The 20,923-nt window shown below is 42.2% G+C and overlaps 1 protein-coding gene and 1 long non-coding RNA gene across 3 annotated transcripts in view; both read left to right on the forward strand.

The window, feature by feature from the left end:
* LOC110356571 (uncharacterized) overlaps positions 1-1,669 on the forward strand; it is a 40,501-nt gene extending 38,832 nt beyond the window's left edge. Inside the window, exon 12 of the mRNA XM_065076654.1 lies at positions 1,578-1,669. The gene's annotated coding sequence lies outside the window, so the exon portion shown is untranslated. The remainder of the gene's footprint in view (positions 1-1,577) is intronic.
* Positions 1,670-8,016: 6,347 nt separating this feature from the next.
* The window catches only part of LOC110356557 (uncharacterized), a 50,141-nt gene continuing 37,234 nt past the window's right edge, over positions 8,017-20,923 (forward strand). Inside the window, exons 1-2 of one of the 2 annotated variants that reach the window (XR_010475356.1) lie at positions 8,017-8,366; positions 9,350-9,433. This is a non-coding gene — a long non-coding RNA (uncharacterized LOC110356557). The remainder of the gene's footprint in view (positions 8,367-9,349; positions 9,434-20,923) is intronic. The other variant, XR_010475357.1, reaches the window with a different exon arrangement.

Below are 20,923 nucleotides of genomic sequence, written 5' to 3' on the forward strand. Positions count from 1 at the left end.
TGGGAGCCTGAAGTGAATTTCTAATGTCGGTAGGCATTTTGACCAATAATCCAAGGATGTGAACCATTGAACACTTAAGCGATGCTAAGAAACTTATGGATATCTGAATAGCAGGTATACTCTAGGAGGTGAACGTTGCTGTTATTTCCACAGACTGGTGATGCTTTGGTACCTTCTGTCTTTGCATAGTGATCAATTTTTTGGAAGGGGTAAAGGCCAATCTCAAGGCTGGGCTGATTTTATGCTTGCAGACAAGTGTTAGCAAGAGGCTCTAGAATACCAAGACCTAGTTCTCAAAAAACACATTCAGGGTGAAAAAAACATCCCAAAGAACAGCAACTGAAAACATTTGTAGAGCATTTAAAAACAGTGCCTATCTGTCTGGAGCAAAACAATTAACCCCTGGAGACTTAGGTTGCAGGAGACAGACTGAAACATTTAATTTTGATCTGTGTGTTCTTGTCCTGATCCATTTTTACTGATTTTAAGGTTTTACTCTCATTCTGAAGAAGGAACAGGACTTCTTTTTTAACAGCTAAGTCTGGTGGCTCCATTTATCTGCAGCCTGATGGCTGTTCACAGTGGAAAAGGTTGGCTTTCTAATCATGGCAGGGTTTCAAAACTCATGGCAGATTATAAACAGCAACCTGACAGCTTCCTTGTAGTTATGGCCACTGTGGTGTATGACTTTTGAATATGGGAAAAGATAGCTGGAAAGTAAGTCTTTCAACTGAGGATGTTGTACAGAGTCTGGGGTTCCACAGAAAAAAAAAAAAAGGAGCTAGAATAAAATCTTCCATATTCAGGGCTTCCAACTCTACCTCACAATTCATTTGGCATCACAACTTTGAGAAATCACACACAAAAATTTACACAAACACACAATTCTCTCACTGTTTCAAAATACGGTGGTTTTCTTCACTGTTTGCCTTGGACTGAGTTGAGAGAATTCTGGTTTGGTTAAACTTTCTGCCTCTCAGATAAAAAACAGCAGCAATTTTCTGCTTGAATTTCTCTGTGACTAAATCCATTGATCATCCTTTCTCTCTGAGAGTGAGGAGTGTGTTTTCCCTTTAATAACTCCTATCCTTCTCCCTGAATATTTTTTTCTCTCCCCTTCGCTTGTTTGTGTTGTGTTGGTCAGTCCACTGCACTATTCCTCTGAGAGACAGAGAGAGCGCAAAATTGAAGTTATTTTATGCTTGGTCTCCCTCGGTCCCAATTTTCAAATCTTCATGTCAATTTTCACACATCAGTGTCATATGGTGAATGCTATGGAAATTTCAGTAGGGTCCTTGGGAGACAATTTATACATGACCCCCTATTCCCTCCACCAACCAGGCTGCAGCCCCTGCCTTTACAAAGAATAAGTGGATTTATAATTAATGTGTATTTTAAAATATAACTGCATTTGGAAATTTTCCTGCTGTTTGCCTATTTTGCAATACGAGTTCAAAGGAATACAAGCTCTCTCTTCCCCCTAATAAATTGGCTCAAGTTAAATTAATAAAAATTACAGCATGTTGAAAGAAAATATCAACTCATTATTAATTTTTCTTTTTTTTTTTCCCTAAAAGGTATGTTGAAAAAGGTTTATCATGCAACTAATTTGGTAATCACCAGTTAGCAAATGCACTCATTGCCACCTACCTGGGTGAATCAGAAGGTTAGTAGCAAATGAAACATGGTACAGTTTGGATGGGTAATTATATCTTCTTGTAAACTAATGAACATACATTGTCTTAAGAGTCCTTGGTGAGTAAAATCCTAGCAACAGACGCACAAGCTCAGCTGACACCATCACAGCATTTCAATCATTGACCTTAAAATGGGCCCCTGACATCAGAAAGGGGTACATGGAGCCTCCTGCATTTTACAGTGTTAATTATCCTCTCTGTGGGGGGGGAAAGGATGACAAATTGTCCAGATTATATCTCAGAGCATCTTAAATCTTAGCCATTCATGAGAAGACCTAAACTGCTCCTGATCCCTGGTCTTTTGATTTTACTTAAAAAGGACATCACTGCATCACATGCTTCTCTGCATCACTAACTACTGGCACCTATAGAAGGAATTTTTAACATTGCCAGCCACACAGTTTCATTTGGTTTGGTTGTTTCATTTTTTTTTTTCTTCTAAAATCAGAGTAAATAGTAACAGGGAAAATCTGATGCCTGACTTTGAAAGAACTCCATCTTTCCTCAGCGCTCCCATCCTTTGTGGACTCTCGGGACCTCTTGCAGTCTCCCTGCTCTACCAAAAAGAACCTTTTTATCTCTCAGTCCCTGTATGTCTTTTGCCTCATCCTTGTCTGGTTTTTCACAGTTTTGGAAAACTGTCTTAGGAACCACAGTGGTAGTGGGGCAGTTGAGATAGTTTTTCTTCTGAAAACTCTGGGCACCAGGTCCGGGCTTTGCAATGCAACACCCCATCCAGGAGATGCAGAAATCAGAATCACATCATCCCCCAGTTTGTTTAACTTGCTTCAAAGCTAAGTGGAATGTGTACAACACATTGCAAACCTCCATCAAGCTTCCTTCCCTGGTGATGTTGTGAGCAGCCTCTGGATGGGACAGATTTATCAGAATTGTTATCCTCCTTTGATCTGGACAGAGGGAGTGGACAAGCACCCTGCTGTGCCACACAGTGACCAGTCAATGCTCTGTTTTGCTTACGTGATCCTTGGAAGGGCTATAGAAAAGATATTTGTTTGGCATGCTGCCACTTAACTGCTGGCTGTGACCTTATCACATCTCGTAGTCCAAGGCAGCACAGGTGAATTCCTGAAGGACAATTCAAGAGGAGAAAGAGAATACCCTGTACGTCCTGGGTGTTGATGTCTCTGGAAGCACTACTCAGCCAGTCTTTAGAGAGGTCATTTGGGATGCTGAAGCTTGGAGAGATGGTCTAATGTAAAACCAAAAGCTCCAGGAAATGTTCATTGCGAACTATATAAAGACATAATTTTTGTGCCTTGCTAGGGAAATTAGTCTTGGCGTGGTGACCAAGATTGACCCAATTTATCAGCGATCTGCCCATAGCACTGTACTAACAAGGTCCAAACTCTGGGACAACTTTGCACCATGCAGCCATAGCAAAACCTGCTGTTCTCACCAACTCCACTGAAAATCAGAGTAGTTTGCATCTAGGGTTAAATCATCCCAGGCATGTTCACTGCTGGAGAAGTCTGCATTGCACTGATGTAGCTGACAGGAGGATACAACCCTCAGCTATATTATATACATATTCCTGTATAGACAGGGGCAATCCAACAAAGCAAGGGACTATAGCACATAATTCATGGAGTGGGCACGTGCCTCTGCGTGTGTGCACCTGGGCATGTGAGAGACAGACAGAAAGATGAGCTATATTGGGAAATATATGAGAGATGAGACTGGAGAGATAATTTCCAGAAAGCACAGCCACCATCAGAAACTTTGTCTTTCCAGCTGGAGGGTTCTGCACTGCTGGTGCTTCTTTCTTAACTTGACAGCTCAACTGTTAGCCCAGCTTATAGTCACTGCCTATAAATTTAATTAGAATGGGGGTAGGGGAGGAACAAGACTGTACGGCACTTGGCACAGTGCTGAAAATAACCAGCTTTAATATCTTTGACATTGAAGCACCTGCTAAGGGCACAAATCGCTGTACAGCTGACCAACCCTTCTCTGAAGATAGGATGTGTCACTTCACTTGTCCTCAAAATGTGCAGCTCACCCCCATAAACTGGGGAATTTCATGCACAGCTCCAAGGCTCTGCATTTCGTACAGCAGCACAGGGCAGCATTTCACTCTGGAGTAATCAGAGAGGGATGTTCAGCATCCCTGACCATGTGAAAAGGGAGAGACTGAGCCACTGCAGTGGCCAGCATGCCTCATGTATTTCATTTTTCTCTTTCTGATGTAGTGAGCTATTTTCCCTGTCTGCAACTATGTTCTGCACTGCAGCCAGCCGTGAACATTTCTGTTGGCCCAGATGGCCCCTTGCTTTAAAACTATTCTCAGGACTTTCCCTGGGTAAAGCAGTGAAGTAAACAGATTGGAACTTTGCCCACACATACATATTTAATTGCGTGCTGATTTGATGCTAGGGAAATGTAATAGACCAATCACTTCAGGCAGAAAACTCCCAGCTGAGGCAACAAGTTAGAGATTTTCCCTACTTCTGGTGCTTCGTGAGATGCAGCAGCTCTCATGTAGGTACTGACTCCTTGACAGAAATTGAACCTTTTATACCATTTCTGATAACCTCTAGGCAGTGAGGAAGCAATTTAGGGAATAGGGGGGTGAGGGGTGGTATTTGGCCTCCTTCCTACGCATGCTGCAGTGATCTACTTGTGGTGGCTTTGGGTAGTGGTGTTTGGAGATATCCCAGCTGAGAAGATAGAGGCCCTGAGCTTCTCTTGCAGAGTCCAGTGGTCACACAGTGTCAGAATGAAAATGAAAACCGAACCACCAGCTTTCTACCACCAGCAAAAAGCTCCATTGCAGCTGCTAGAGCCAATTTTTCAAAGTGTGATTTTTTTTTTTCATTTGTTGTTGAATTTAGACCAAATTTAGTTTCAAACAAGTTAAATTAAAACCAAAATCAGATTTGACCCCTCCATATTTGGGGGCGTTTTCCTAGCCTTCAAGGAAAGAGTCAGTGGACCTGTCTTTAACTTGAGGAGGCCACTAATGTTTTGCATTAATCTTTTTCACCCCCTTTCTATTTTTAGGGTCCCTTTGCCATGCATCACACTGCTTGGCTCTGAGCAGAGCATCACGCCAGGCATAAACAGTCCTTGCATAAGCCATGCAAGACCTCAGTGGGCAAGACAAAATACAGTTTAAATATGCTATTGAATCCTGTAGTATTACACCTATTCAGATTCAGCAAACTCCTTCAAGAGATCTGACTACCAAGTACCACAAGTACAGTTGTGACTATGCAACAGTCCATAATGGAACAGCTCTAATGTGAAGTTATTACCCGAGGCACAGCGTTGATACCTGTGTTAAGCCTCCAAGCACTGCCCAGTGTGAACTATGTGTTTCCACAAGACTGAACAGACCCACAAGGAGCTGATTGCTCTTGCAGTTAATAAAAAGCGCTGCACTTTCTCTCTTGACAATCCCGACACCTGAGTGCTTCCTGCGTATGACAGTTAGCACATTCTGGTTGCTCAGTGGCCTGTGAGAAATAAGCCTCTTCTCAATTTAGTTTCTATCATCAGACAAGCGGTACACACAATAAAATACACACCTTGACAGTCGGCCACCAAAGTAGCCCCAGGGACCGCGAGTCTGGACTTCCCTTTCTCTCATACGCAAACCCCATAAATTGATATAATTTATTGGGCTGGATTCTGCTCCCTGAGACCTTCAGGTAAATCAGAGTAACACCACCACGGTCAAAGGAGTCAGTCTGGTTCAGTGTCAGAGGACAGAACCGCCTAGAGGAAGGGAACCTTTCCTGACCCCTCCACGTTTCTTCTCTAGTTAGAGCTTGTCAAGCCCTCCTGACTTGCACTGACGGCCATGACAAGGTCCCCTCAGTCAGGACAAGGTAAAAGCACCATCTCTGCTTGTTAGCTGAGCATTTGGCCAGGAACTGGCCTTCCTGTAGCAAAGAGCATCAGGATGTCTGTGATCTCCTTGCTTCCCAGAATGGTGAGAAAGGCTCATGGCAGAGGTGTTGATGGGCTGGGGCAGAAGTGGATGGATGTTGCAACAGGTTTCGCTCCAGCCCAGCCCGTCAGGTCATGTCAGATGGAGGTAATATAAATGTCAGTGTGCCGCTTTCAGTTGTGAAAGCTCTGTTTGTTGTAATGCAGTTCATTTTCAGTCTTCCAGCTCTATGGACACTATCAGCTGACATGTCTGGCTGGTATCCTCTGCCAAAAATACACACGCTCTCAACATTTCTCAGGAGTTGGGGTTTTTTTCCCCCTCCCTGTGACATACATCAAATTTCTTCCTGGCTCTGTGAGACATAAGACTGTCCACACCTACCAGATAATGAGTTTAACATTTCAAGGACAGAAGCTCTCTATCTGAGCGAGACAAGGTAGATTTGCAGGCCTGATTTGAGGTAGGTGCCAAAGTGCTCTTTCAAGATTCTTTGGCATGGTCTCTTTTAAGGTAATCAAAACCAGCAGAAACAGATGATGTATAGCTCAGAGTACCATCACTATTTTTATTACAGTTAAACAGTATGCTGTTATTAATAATAGCTTAAATTCTTCTATCATTGTTCCTTACTTTTAGGACAAATCTCATGACCTTTCTGCAGGTCAAGCTGGAGTTGGAATCTATTCTTCTCCTTGGATCCATTCTGACCATCTGTTGATACAGGTATGAGGTCCACTCCGGCTTCACTTTCTCTTTCACATCTGAGTCATTTGCCTCCTCTTTCCTGGTGATGCCGTCTCTCTCTTCCTCTCCTCCAGCCCTCATCTCTCACATCTTCTTCCAACTGCATGTTTGACTTCTTCCTCAACTTTCCCCCTTTTTGCATTTGTAGCAGTGTACAGGCTCTTGCACATTTCTCTAAAGACAAAATTGAACCTGGTTGTTTTTCCCTTCTTCCTCCCTCTCCCATCAGAGTCACAAACATTCTTCTTCTTCTGTTACCCTTATAACCTAGAAGTCTAGTTTCATCTCTTGATCTTTAGCTTCCCCTCTCATTTCCTTTCTCATAATACTGAACCTTTCACCATTCTTGATTCTTCAGCACTCATAATACAATGCTTTATTCCTTCCATTTGTAAGAATTTCTCTTTGTCTCAGTTTGCCTTTATGGAGACCTTGCACCCTTTCTTATCTAGGCTTGCTTAATGTGCTTTCTCCACCTTCTCTGTCCTATGTACCCAACCTTACATCCCACTGAAACAGTTCTCAAAAAAACCTTTCTGTGTTTCTTGGGCAAAACTTGACCACACTATGCCAGGCCCAGCCTCTTGAGCTATCAGCAATTTCTGGCATTATTGCTTACCTTTTGAAATATCTTCTTCTGAGCATCCAAGACTCTGTCCTCTATCGATGCAGCTCTTGTTGACTGAAGGATCCTCATCATCTCCCAACCCTCCAATTTTTTTTGGCTTTACAGATACCAATCCTTAGTCTCTTCCTCTTCTGCTTCCATACCTTTCTCTAGGCAACCTTATCTGCATATGCAAACTCTAGTATCACTGCTATGACAGTGACTCACAAACCTACTCCAGACTTGTTTTCTTTTGTCCAGAATCAAAATTTCATGCAGCCCCTTTGGCATTTACTCACTTGTGGTGAGCCCTCATCTTAAGCTGACCATGAATTTTTAATTTCCACAAAATCCTGCCTCTTTGTCCTTTTTTTTCTATCATGACCTGGGGCTCACACTTAGGTTACTAAGATTTCTAATGTAAGCAATTTCTTCAGCTTGCTCACCTCCCCCTAATTTATTACATACAAAATGTGTCTATGTCTTTCTGAGTTTTACTTATAACAAACAGAAAAGATGCTGACTTTCTTGGTGCTCCACACAACTGAAACTCTTATAGAGGCTCAGGATGACTTGCACTTTATCTGTAGAAACACCCTTTTTTCTGGAAAAACTGGATCACATGCCTGTTTTTCAAAACTGCTCTGTAAATGTAATTTCTCTAGCTTATTGCTGTGACCAAGTTGTTGCTGTCTTGGCTTTCTTCCCCTGGAAGGAAGATCATTTTCCACGATAGTTCTGTTTGAACAAATACAAGGTACTCTTCACTTCAGAGACACTCTCCTGACTCACTCACACACTGCCACTTTGGCTTCATCACAGTCAGGAGCAGGTCTTAGAGGCCACCAAGGAGCCAGAGCCCTGCCCATCCTCTCAGGCTGGCTGCCTCAAACATACACACTGTCTTCTTATGAGAGCAAGAAATATGTTTGCAAAGCTCCCATTCCCTGGATGCAGATGTATTTTATGCTGGTGCAGGCTACTACGCTGTTTTCTTCTGCTTTTTTTGCCAGTTCCTCTTCCCTTGGTTTTGTTTCTGCATTTCCTGGGACAAGAACAAGGTTTTACATTTCTGTTCTGGCTCTTACACCAGTGTTTGCAGAAATGCAGGATCACTGAGGTCAGTATCAGTTCCTCTGGCCAGTGAGTGACAGCAACGCTTTTAATTTGGCAGGCCAGCATCATTCCAGTAACTAGCACAGGGGAAAAAACACGCACACACGCAGCCTTCTCCTGTCCGTGGCAGCCGGAGCACCTTTCAGACATCCTGCTTCACCTGCTGACACAACCCATCAGCGCCCACTGCAATCAAATGCAGCTAATTGGAAGGTGATGACAGCCAAGGGTCTGCTGGATTTGCATGCTAACTCCTCTATTTTATCGTCACACAGCCAAACTACAGGTAAAATGAGACTGTGCGCTTCATTCCAGACTGGTTCCTGTCTTCTCCACATCACACACACACACACACATAAACTTTTGCTTGGGCTTTGCTGTCCTGAAGCCAAAAATCAGCTGGAGATTGTATTACATGTGCTTTCCAAAAAGCCAGCCAAGAATTGCAAGGGGCAACATGTTTTTTGCCCTCTTGTTAGGACAGGGCTGCAAATTGCAGCTGTAGATGAGCCTTTAAATGTCACAGCAGCACAGCTCGTGGTGGGGAGAACCAAGCGCTTTCTGCAGGATGGGTTACAGCTTCCTCATGCTTTTCTCACCAGAGCTGAGGGTGGATTCCTGGCTCTTGTTTCACACACTATTGTTGGTCTTGTTTTGAGTACCCAGCCTCTTCTGTTCTACCACTGGCGCCTTCCCCTACTCCAAGTCTACCAATTATTTCCTGTAAGTGTCAGCAGCACACCAGTTACACTGTGATATAACCTTTCTTCAAATTGATGCTGTAAAAACTTACTTGAAACTGAAGTTGCAGCCGACAAGTGCTACTTCAGTCACTAATAACTACTTCAGAAGTGCTGGTGGTGTCTTGGCTCTTCATGTTGTGGCTCAGGGCTCAGGGGGTGTCTTTACAGGTCATTTAGAGTCATCCGTCTATCTGAAACAAGATCAGTTTCTCTGGCTCTGTGCCTGGCTTGCCACCAGGTTCTCTGTTCATCCCACCAGGTCTGCAGCAGTAGCTGGTCCGGGTGGCTGCCCAGCTCCTAGAACACCCCACTTTGTGACACACCTGTGAGACATGACCTGAATGTCATTGTTTGCAGCAAGAGAAAGGTGAGGGCTCCAGTCCTTTGAGGCTGAGTATGGCCCTTTTAAGGGAAAAGGGGCTCTCCTCTCCCTGCCCCACAATTTCTCCATTTCTTACACAGACATATATATATATATATATATATATATATATATATATATATAATTATTTTCTTTTTTAATCAGGTTGAACACCCTCCTGAGAAAAGCAGGATTCCTGTATGGAGGAAGGATGACACTCAGGCACACGCCCTGGCTTTGCAGCAGCAGGTAGGAAACATCTTTCCTTTCACACTCCCTTTTTTTCCAAGCTCAACTCTTTCAGTCTAATCAAAACATCTGAGGTATCTCAGACCCAGAGGCTTCATAGTTTGGCAAAGGTCACAAATATTTCCCTTATATTTTGGCAGGTTTTTGGCACAGTCTTAGGGTAAATTTGGAACAGAGTAATATAAGACAAGGCCAGATCATCTGGGTCACTGAGCCTTACACCCTGCTACTGCAGACAATCCTGTAGAAGATGTTAAATCCAGAACAGCTTCCATTTTCCCTTTGTCTCCTGCACACAACAAGACAAAATGTGGTATAAAAATCTAGTTCTGCTTTTTCAACAGAAACAAGATATGTCAGGTTTTAAGCCTCCTTGACATGACAATGTCTTCATCTAAATCCTGAAGCCATCTTTGGATGGCCCAGCCTTGGTCTAATATCTTTTAGAAAATGGTGCTCATTTAATTCCCGAAATGTGAAATCTAGGTCTCAGGTCAAGAGCATGGATGTTGTTTAGCTGAAAAATTCAGATCCGTCAGAGACTGTGAGAGTCTGTAACTTTTCAAGGTTTGGATTGCAAGTAAACTCTTATATCTATATATGTAGTCTTTTGAAGAGTAAGATCTAAACAAAAATACCCTTGAAGAACAGGGCACATTTTTTTTGCTCCCACACCTGCAATTTGTTGAGAGGCAAAGGACTTCTTCATGGCCATAACTTATCCATACAGAACAAATAGTTGGACCTCAGCTCAAACTTTATTCCTCTATTACTCTGTATCCAGCCCTGCATTCCCTCCTCGGTCAAGAGTTTGATGGGGCACAGTGGGAGAATACCCCTAGACAGGCAGGGTCAGATCGTGAAGATGAAGGAACATGCTGCCATGGGAGATATGGAAGCATCTTGGCCAGAGTAGGGCAGCTGCCTCATGGAAAAAATAAACCCAATTCTTTTCTTAGTAATTATATGGACAAATAAAATCTATTCCTAAGCAATCAGGAATCAACTCTTCATGGCCACAAAATGACAAACCTCTGGCCAAGCCACATACCCTTTGGTAGTAAAATGATCAGCTGAATCTCTTGCCAGGCAAATTTCTAACCCTCAGGAGTTGTGTTGGTTATGGGCAGGATGTATCTACAGCACAGGGAAATTTTCATCCTCAGTGGGAAATACAGCTGGGACAAGAACACTTGTATTGCACCTGTATCTAGCACAGATCGTATATACATATGAGCTTCCAGAAGGCAACAGAAAGCCCATTCATATGCAATTGGGTCTTTATATCCTCTCCATGTGTATGAACTTATGGTTGTATGAACGCCCATATCCAGTTACTGAAGTATTTGATGATCCAAAGTGCTCAAGGCCTTCTTATTCCATCTCATTCACCATTAAAGCTTTGTACAACCTTTTTACTGGCTTTCAGCCTGACATAAATACAAATGACTTGCCAATAAAAGCTGGTGTCTCCCTCCATCAGGAGGACTATTGTTATTTAAGAGGTGGCAGTTTTGACACAATGCTTATTTAAAATTCATAAAAGGAAAAAAAAAAAAAAAGATGATGTAATAAATCTGCACATTCCTCCTAAGCAGCCGTTCTAAGTCTGAATGCTATTCCCCTTTCCAAAAGCATCAAACCATTTAATGTTTCCTAAGTTGTTTTTACATGAATTAGGGCATTTGAGTGAAGCACTGTCAGTTACAAAACCACACTGTTGTCTCCAGCTAATTTTGTGTTAGCAGCTCTTTTAAACTGCTAAATCTAGTTTTTAGTGTATGATGATTTTGTTTTGTGATGGTGTAAAACAGCTGTTACTTTTCTGATGAGTTGCCTGTTTTCCATTTTATGTCTCCGCAAGATGTTGGGTTTCATCATGGCCCAGTCTGACAGGCAGCTGAGAATAACCTGCAAAAAAATCCAAAACACAACAAACACCAAAGTTCCTCAAAATCAAGGAGGTTCAACCATCCAAACACCCACATTTCAGAATGATCAGTCCTCCTCCCTCTTTACTTGTACCCTGAGGTCATCTCAACGCTGGACCTACACTAGGATGATCTAAATGAGGACAAGAAAACAGGATTAGTAGGAAAGTAGGTTACTTGGTGCTAATGAGAAATTAGAGCCAGATAACTTCCCTTGCCTGCTTCCATGTCCCTAACCTTTAGCAAAGGCCAGCTACAGAAGGCCAGGAAGGTTGGCACTGGTGTGCTAGGTCTAGTCCTCCCCCTGCTATAGTAGTGGAAGGTGGCCCAGCCATTCATACCTCCTCCTGCTGGCCAGTGGTTCATCTCCTGAGGGCCAGGAGTGTTGTAACTATTCTCCCATACTCCCAACTCTCTGTCCAGTTATGCCAGAAAGACGAAATTATGGCTCTGAGTGTCTCTCCAACCTACCACCCTGCTTTCCTCAGACTCGCCTTGCAGCCACTGCTTTTTCAGTGCAGTTTTGCCACTGAACTTCTCAGGTGCCAAACTCTTCTCATCAGCAGGATCCAGGATGCAGCTACTTGTGGCAGTCAGGAGATGGAAGCAAGGGCCAGATTGACCATGAACCATCTACCCCTCACTAACATTTATGGGTGCCTCCCTTAGGCAAAATTCCTATTACCTTTGTGCAAGGTGTCTTGCACTTAATGTGTTCACCACAAGTGCTCATGAGGAACCACATCGTGTCACCCTGTGGATACTTTGCTGTTTCACTTTCCCATGCAGGCAAACAATCCCGCTTTATTCAGTGGCAGAACGCTGAATGATTCTCTTTGATCTTGTCTTATCCCCTCTATCCTGAGGGCTGGCATTTGTTCCATGTGTGCAAAAGCACAAATACACTGAAAAGCATAAAAGAAGACCTCAGAGAACTCCTCAAAGAGGTGAAGACTGAGATCTTTCCAATAATAACCCACACCCCATAAAAAGATCTTAGATTTGGATAGACAAATTGGAAGCAGCTTGCCGCCCTGATTCTTCCTTCCCTTTGCACTTATCCCCCTCCCCAGCACAACAGGCAGGCTCTTCCGAAAGCTGTGCAACCCATTGAACAGCGGTGGTCTCAACTATTATGGAGATCTTAAACTGCTGAATTGTTACAAGCTAAAATTGATTGCAACTGAGCCTGTGAACTGAAGTGCTAGAAAGTGCATAGAGAGAAGTGGGGAAAGGGTGCTAAGGATTTTGCTTAAGTTGCCTTTTTTTTTTTCCTTTTCTTTTGCATGCAGCACCATCATAAGCTTTCCAAGCAATCTTGTCTTAATGAGTTCTGCATTTCTCTCTTTCAATAATCATTGGACAGTTTCTCCTGGTATTTCCAACACAAAAGGTATTCTCAGTTTCTCTTCTAAGTTGCTTGTTGTGGTGTCATTTCCAAAGAATCGTACAAGTGCTTTGAAGTCAAATCCAGAGGGAAAATCGATGATGTGGGTACTACGATATTTACTCCCCCTCAAGCTAAAAAAGCCTTTTCAGCTTTTTAAAACTAAAAATCCTTTCTTAGTCTGTTTCACTCTATTCTGCATTGGTTTTATTTGCACCCTCATCACCAGAACATCTGAACACCTTTAAGTAGTACATAAAGCAACGTGACTAACATCTGTCATGTATAGTTTGCTCGCTCCCTCTCAGCATCCTTAAAATGAATTTAGCGCTTGTGCTGGATCAATAGCACTGGAGACAGACGGTCTCTGTTTAGCCTCGCTGCAGGCACAACACAAGTGAGACCCCCCACATAGGTCCCCCCAACCTACTGCCCCTCTGCCCTGAGTGCCAGCTCCTGGAGGAGCAGCTCTGGACCAAATTTGCTCATAGCGAGACAGAGAAGTCCAAACAGTTTGAGGAAATTCAGATGAGGCTGTCGGTGTTTGCCTGCTCTTGGCTGATGCACACGGGTATGGTTTCAACTGCCCGCAGCAGCAAAACTACTCAGAAGCCCAGGTCAGTCCAGCAGACACTGATTTCCCAAGGTCTTACTCAGGTTGCTTTACTTACTTAGAATCGTAGAACCATAGAACAGTTGGAAGAGACCTTCCCAGCTCATCCAGTGCCACCCCTGCCATGAGCAGGGACATCTTCACCAGCTCAGGTTGCTCAGAGCCCCATCCAGCCTGGCCTGGGATGCCTCCAGGGATGGGGCATCCACCATTTCTCTGGGCAACTTGTTCCAAAGTTTCACCACCCACATTGTAAAAAATTTCGTCCTCATGTTAAGCCTGAATCTCCCCTTTTTTAGTTTAAAACCATCACCCCTTGCACTGCTGTAACAGGCCCTGCTAAAATTTCTGTCCCCTACTTTTTAGCATCAGTTACAATTTACAGCTGTTGATGGACAAGAATGTAACTTTTTCACCATCAAAAAAGCTTTCTCTACCAGCTTTCTGCCACTGGGAGCTTTCAATAGAGATGCTGGTCTCAGGCACTGGAATTGAGGTCAATACAGGTCCCATGCTGAACAGGGCTGGCAGCCCTTTTCTATGGAGCCAGCACCAGGAGCAAGATCTAGGCACCCTGAGGCACCGTAATTTCAAGCAATATGTTTTCTTAATGGGCCAAGTGTGCTTTGCCTAATTTTGCTTTCAGTGTATGGCATTGTTATTGCTCAGTGGCCTCACGCAGGTGTTTAAGCAGTTTTGTGGTATGATTTTTCAGCAGCAGCATAAGGTTTTATTGACTGTTACCTAAAGAGTAACTTAAGACAAAACAAGCATTTGCGGCCGGTTGTGATAGATGCATGTGGAGCTTTGGCAGAAAACTCAGGAGCCAGTGACCTCTCTGTCAGGGTCTCTTGCATTTTGGGTAAGAGTATGAAGTAATTGAAAAAGGACACTGCTTTTCATGCAGGAAGAAGAATTAGGAGAGATGGCATTATTAATTAATGTTTCCCCAGAAAACTGTTGGCTTCTCAGCTCTGGTAATACGAACATACTGAGGATAGTTCAATAGGTCTATTAAATTCCAATGTTTGTGAGGATACTAGGGTTTGGGGTTTATTTTGGTCTACAAATATGAGTTACATGGCAGACTCTGGTCTCTGTGTGGTAACCTGAATTGCACTGCTTTTGACACATAAGAGACTTCTGGCACACAATTTGGTCTTATTCCAGTTCCATAGCAGGTCAAAACTCAGGTGTGTAATAGTCATTTCTCCCCATTGCCTCTACCCTGTACCTTGCTGTCCATTAAAGTCAAACCCAGGTACTGGGCTGTTTGGAAACCTAGCATCCTCCAGCAGGACCCACTCAAAGCATGTTCCAGAGCCTGTTTCTCTGGATAAAATCTGAGACTGTAGTACAGTGTTAGCAGCAATGGAAAGATGAGTTATCTGATCAAGAAAGATAAATACATCTATTTCAGAATACATAATCTTACCACATATGTGAAGTAGTTTAACCATTAGCAAGTTGTCAAGCATTATTGAATGGAATTAGCCTCCTTATTTCTGGTCAGGATCAATCTTTTTTCCCCCTTCCCGGTACAGTGAGTGCTTATACATTACACATTGCAACGCCTGGGGCAGACGACACTTGTGAAAGGGCTTGATGATCAGTTCTGATACAAATCTGACATGAAGAGACTTGAGAGAATCTGGATCAGATGATCAACGGGTGAGATAAATTCACATTTAATGCTTCTAAATGTCTATGCGTGTTGTATCCATCTCAAACACATTTGTATCCAAAAGCGAGTATAATGCACAAGGATGATGTATGTACTAGTACATGGACAGAGTACGGGGGTAAGCATGGCATTTCACATGTGCTAGTGTGGGATTGACAGCCCTTTAGGATTAAGTACGATATTAATTATAAAACCATGGGCAGAGAAATCCTAATGGCTTCTTGTCCACCAACTGTGCTACAAAGGCCACAGGCAGGAAAAAAAAAAAAACAACAACAACAAAAAACCCAAAAACTTTCCAAGTTTTTTATTCACTAAAAATCTCTATTAGATCTACACCTCCAATTTGGAGATGAAAGACAGACCTATTACCAGTCCCAGACCTCGCAGCCATGCCTTCATTTACCACCAGTTGGCTTTGCTCCTCTCCCTTGTTCCTTCCAAGCCTGGCTGTATATATGAGTATTCATGAACACTCTATTATTTCTCCCCTCACAGTTGCTTTTTCCTTCCCACACCTGCCAACATTAGCTCCTTTCTTTGAGTCACGCTGCTGTACAGACTAGTGCATGTGATCTCCATGCCAAGATGTTATTTAATTCCCCAACAAAGTTCTTTTGGGGTGGAATGAGCTGAGCAGCAGGACCACAGGAGGGGAGGCATAGACGGGGGTGGGAAAGGGAACAAAGAGGATGAGGGACTCAAATTGATGTTGCCTCTGGCTTCAAATGTCGAAGTTGTGCTGCAAGAGGCTGGGGAGCAGCGTGGGTGGGGTGGGAATGGCAGCAGGGGGTTCATCGATGGCAGGCTGCTGAATCAGGAACCCTGACACTTGTGAAGTACTCTGTCAGGAACATTAAGTATCCAAAAGTGATAAAGCTTCAATTTGCTAGTCCATTAGACTAATTACTGCAATAATTAAGTAACTACTTGATTAGAACTAATGGGTACCTAATTATCCAGGAGAAAAGTATCAGGTGGCAATTATCAGGTGGCAATTAATAGACTGGAGTTAATGTCTTAGCACTGTCTTTGTATGAATTCATAAGCAAGGTAAAGAAAACAAACAATAACTTATTAATATTTATTGGTGCCACAGTGTTTTTCAGCTTGTTTCATTTACACAGAACCAATTAGTGAAAAGACAGTTAGTGTTGCAAAGACGTAAAGTGACTGAAGCAGGAGTTTGATTTTTAAAGGAACAGGATCACATTAGCACTTATAAGCAAAGACAAATGGGTATCAGCCAGGGACTTGGTTCTGGTGCTACTAATTCATCAACAGAAGAAATCAGAGTAATTGAACTCAGTATTAATAATGAAACACACAGGAAGGCAGCTCCCATCTTAATGGGGTTCACTTTAGTTTTGGTCCCTCCCTGAGTCTTCATCAGCATTTTCTACATTGCATGGGAAGCGGAGGGAGCACCGTAATGAAAGGATGGGAACTTCCTGCTGACACAGGTGGAGGACAACATCACAAAATCTTCCAGATCAGTGCTGCTCATCCTCTGAAGGCAAGAAACTGAATTCCTGCCCATATGCTGTGTTTACCTGTGTAAAGAAACCACAGTGACATCTCCATTCCTGGTAATTTCCCCTTACCTTAACACCCATTTGAAACATCACTGCTAGTTCACATCAGCAAAGCCCAAAACTAAATCTAACTTCTCCTTTGGACCTCAGATGCCTTGGGTGGGGTTTGTTGGTTGGTTCTTTTTTTGTGGGTTTTTTATTTTCATGGCCATGCAAAGGACCAGCTTGTGAGATGACATTAATTACTGTTGTTTCTTTGATGCGAACACGACTGCAGTGACTTAAGCAGAATCAAAATGTGGGCTAGGATCTACTTTTTCCACTCTCCAAGCTCAAGAGACTCTAAATTTCCCAGCAGAAAAATGAAAAATCCCAGGGAATTCTTTCCTAAGAATCTTTATGGCCCTAATGATCATTGCTCCTCTTAAATGAGCTTCCAACCAAAAACTGTTGTGCATTCAAGTTGTCTCCTTGTCTCTCTATGGGAGAGCTCATATTAGCAATAATTACTCTCATGAGTAAGAGTTTTTACAGTGTGATATACAATGAGCTGGCAACTGCTTTTAAAGCACAGAATGAAGGGCTCCCTTATAAACTTCAATCCTTTAAAATTCAACTCTTAGCAAGTGAAAGATCAAATTCTTCCATTGATTTATATCAGAGTAGTGAGATGCTTCGCACAGTGCATGGTTTTATGGAAGTTGAGGATCTGGCCCCTAAATAGCTATTCCCCCCCCCCGCCCCCGCCATCCTTTTCTTTATGGTATAAATAAATGAAAAGTGTCCTAATCATATTTTAGACTGTGTGCAGAGTCACATGCTAAACCATAATGTCTGTATATTAGAACATGTGGAATGATAAATGGAAATAAATCTAAAATTTATAGAACATGAACATTTGCATAAACTGCAATATCCAAACATATAGGCTGTTAAGTAACAATTGTCACAAAGGGCATAAAAAATTCAACTTTGTTTCATGAAAAGAACTCAAATTCCTAGCATGATTAAGATAATATATCATTTGTTCCTGTCTTATTAAAGGCGTAATTGTTGTTAGACACAGAAGTGGCATTAACTCTAATCTGGCTTTATATATGTACAAATAGGAGGGGAGGTGAATGTGAAAATTGATGCTTTTGGTGATCCATAGGCATTTTATTAATGTTTGAATAATAACTGCCTGGAGGGCCTGTTATAAATTAAAGGGACGAATTGAGATATAAATTTTTATGAGGACTAGTTATACATTTCCATTATGTGTTTAAAAATGAAGGAATTACTGTGAACACAGCAGAACTCACATTTATTTGAGGTGATTTGGATGGCAGGGAAGGTGCAGTGAAGGAAGCTGCATGCTGGCTGTAAGAAAGATGTATCTGTCCGTTTGAAAAGATATATCATATGTCATGCATGAACTCTGTTCTACAGGAGACTTTTCTCTGCAGCTGATTTCACATGATTATTTATTTGACAACAGCAAGTGATGATATAGCAGTGAGTTTTAGGCCACTTAGGGAAGAATTCTTATTCCTAAATCACAGAGGAGTTCCCAAACCCCAACCACTGTCAAACTAGAGTTAATCTAAGAGAGGGACCCAGTAATCTCTTTGGCATTTATTTCTCATTATTCCTCCTGTCTGGATATGCACATCTTCATTTGCTGTGCATCTATGGGACCTACAGTGTATTTCAGAGCTTTCCCCATCCTTTGCTGTGGCTGTTTGGGGGAGCTCAGCTCTCTTTGCTGAGCAACCACCAGGTCCCAGTTGTTATTCACCAGCACAGATGCCCTGAGAGAACCTCAGACAGTCCCATCCATGTGCTTTTCCTGTGACATGACAGGTAATGATAACCCAGTATCTTCATTCACACAGGCACATTGGCCCCCAAACTGCATCTGTTCATAAAGGAGAGGACAAATTACCCCAATACTGAGCCTGTCACTTAATATGTGGGGACCTGTTTTCCATCTCTTGGTTTACTGCAACTGACCCTTTTAAATTCTCTGTGTTTTTTAGTGTTTAACCCTTGTTTAGAGGTTTGATTGCTCTTGATTTCCATAGGTGCCAGCAAACCCGTTCGTTGGAGGTCTGGAGCTGTATTGTCTGTACCCCGGTTCCCTGTCTGTAAAATGGGGAGACTCACAGGAGGGGTTTGAGGAGGAAAGTGTTCATTGCAATCATGTCCAGAGAGCTAACAATGTAGTATCATCTGCAGACATGCTACACCGAGGTGGCAGCTGTGCTAGTTTGTCTCAGTGTTATTTTATTGTAAGACACAGTACCAGGTCCTTCCATTTTGCAGTCTGTCATGTGAGTCAAATAATTAATTTAAAATTTTATATGCTTTTTTTTTTTTTTTCATTTTCTCCCAACCTCTACTTTAATCAAACTCACAAAGGCTAGGCAAGTACTTTCAGTTTGGACCGGGCCTGATTCATTGGGAAGTAAGTTTTTCTCATGCTCCTGGCTTGCAGAGAGCCTGAAGCGTTAATGAAATTGATAAAACACTGAGACCTAGCTCAACCTCATTTTCCATCCATTGCCCTTAGCTCCACCATTCAAGGATATCATTGTGTATGCTTGGAGAAAAGCAGTTAGAAGCGTCTTTTGATCTACAAACAGCATGGTTATTTTTTTTTCCTGAGGTGGAAATGAATTGGTCTACAAGAAATATGACAAAATGTCCTCATGGTTCTCATTAAGGTTCCTACTTTTAGCAGCCATTTGAATCCGGACTGTGCCCCCAAGCAGCTTTGCTCTATGACAGTAAACCTCACCCTGGGATAGCAAAAAGAATGACCAGCTCTGCTCAGTTCCTTGTTCATTGACACAGTTGGCTCAACATTCCACAACCTCAATTCTTTCCCTGCAGTTTTTTCAGCTCAGGAACCTAATTTGTGACATTCCTCATCTTACTCAGATCAGCTTCCCAGTGGTCGTTCCCTTCAAAGACAGTACCATGGTTGTGTCTATCTCTTCATTAGTGCTACTTAAATAATGCGGCTCATTTCCCATAAAGTCATACACACTGATTGCCTGGGAACTGTTGTGAATATACCATCCAAAAGCACCAAAGCAGCAAAATATATTCTCCAGTCAACAGGAACATTTTCTAAATGCATTACAGTGCTGGATAAGTGACTAATTAGGCAAGAGTTGTACTGTCTGTTTTCCAAACTGTGTTTTTTCTCTGTGTGTTATTGAAGGGACAACTTCACAAGAGTTTCTTCAGGGAAGGTGCAGGGGAATGTTATAGAGAGTAAGTTTTATGACAGAATTAGCAAATGTATTAAGTACAGTGCCAATCTGGTATAGCAGAAATGACTAAATACCCATCAGGGCCTGTCACTCGTCAAGAAGTGAAATCTTAGACCCGTTTAAGTCAATGACAAATGTTCACAGATTCTGGCTGCAAGTTAATAAATGTTTGGAGCCTGTATAACTCAAACTCTGATATTTGTCAGATTAATTATTTGATTGATCTTATTGTCTGTCAAATAATTTCTTTGTGGAGTTAGAACTCTTTGTGGTTTATTATCAAAAATGTTGATTAAAAAAACATTGTGCAAGTATGGAGATACATCATTGCAAGTTTATATTGGGTCATAGACAGCTATTATGCATAATATTAAATCACGTAACTAAATAGGTGATCGAATATGTTGAAAATGGGCCACAGTTGAGACTGCATCTTTTGCCTCCTTTGGGTCATTTCCTGGTTTAGGAGTGCTTTAATATTCAATGTGAACTTCTTTTCACCATATTCTTCTAATTAGGCTACATATATGTAAAATGAAAGGAAGTAACTGTATATGTACAGAATGAAATAACTCTAAATGTGCATCAATTCCTTCAGCTTACCCTTGCCTTTAATATAAAACAGAGGATTTCAAGACTATATACATCAGGTGTTTTCAGCAAAGTAGCAGCAGCAGCAGCAAATCATAGACATTTGTCATTCCTTGGAGCTGTCTGACAGTTCTGACAATTCATTAGGCTGGGCTGAAAAGAGGTTTAGAAAGCAAAGGAAGGATCACAGGTAGTGGAGTTGCTTTTGCATGATCCAGTAATAGCTGATTTGTATCATTTTTGGTGATGGATACACTGTTCAGATTAAACTCAGCTGAATTTTCCCCCTTTATTCGTCTCTTTTTTCTTTCTCTCTTTCCTTCAACAAGAGCTTCTGGGCACGTTAGTCTAGATTTAGAACTCAATTTTTCCCTAGAAGTAGACACCAAGGAAATTCTTCCTGGTAGCTACTGATATTTGTGGCTCACCAGCGCTAAGGAGAAGGGAAGTGAGTTTTGCTATTCAGTTTCTAACAACTAATGAGGC

The sequence above is a fragment of the Columba livia genome, chromosome 11, assembly GCF_036013475.1.
Source record: "Columba livia isolate bColLiv1 breed racing homer chromosome 11, bColLiv1.pat.W.v2, whole genome shotgun sequence".
NCBI classification, from domain to species: Eukaryota; Metazoa; Chordata; class Aves; order Columbiformes; family Columbidae; genus Columba; species Columba livia.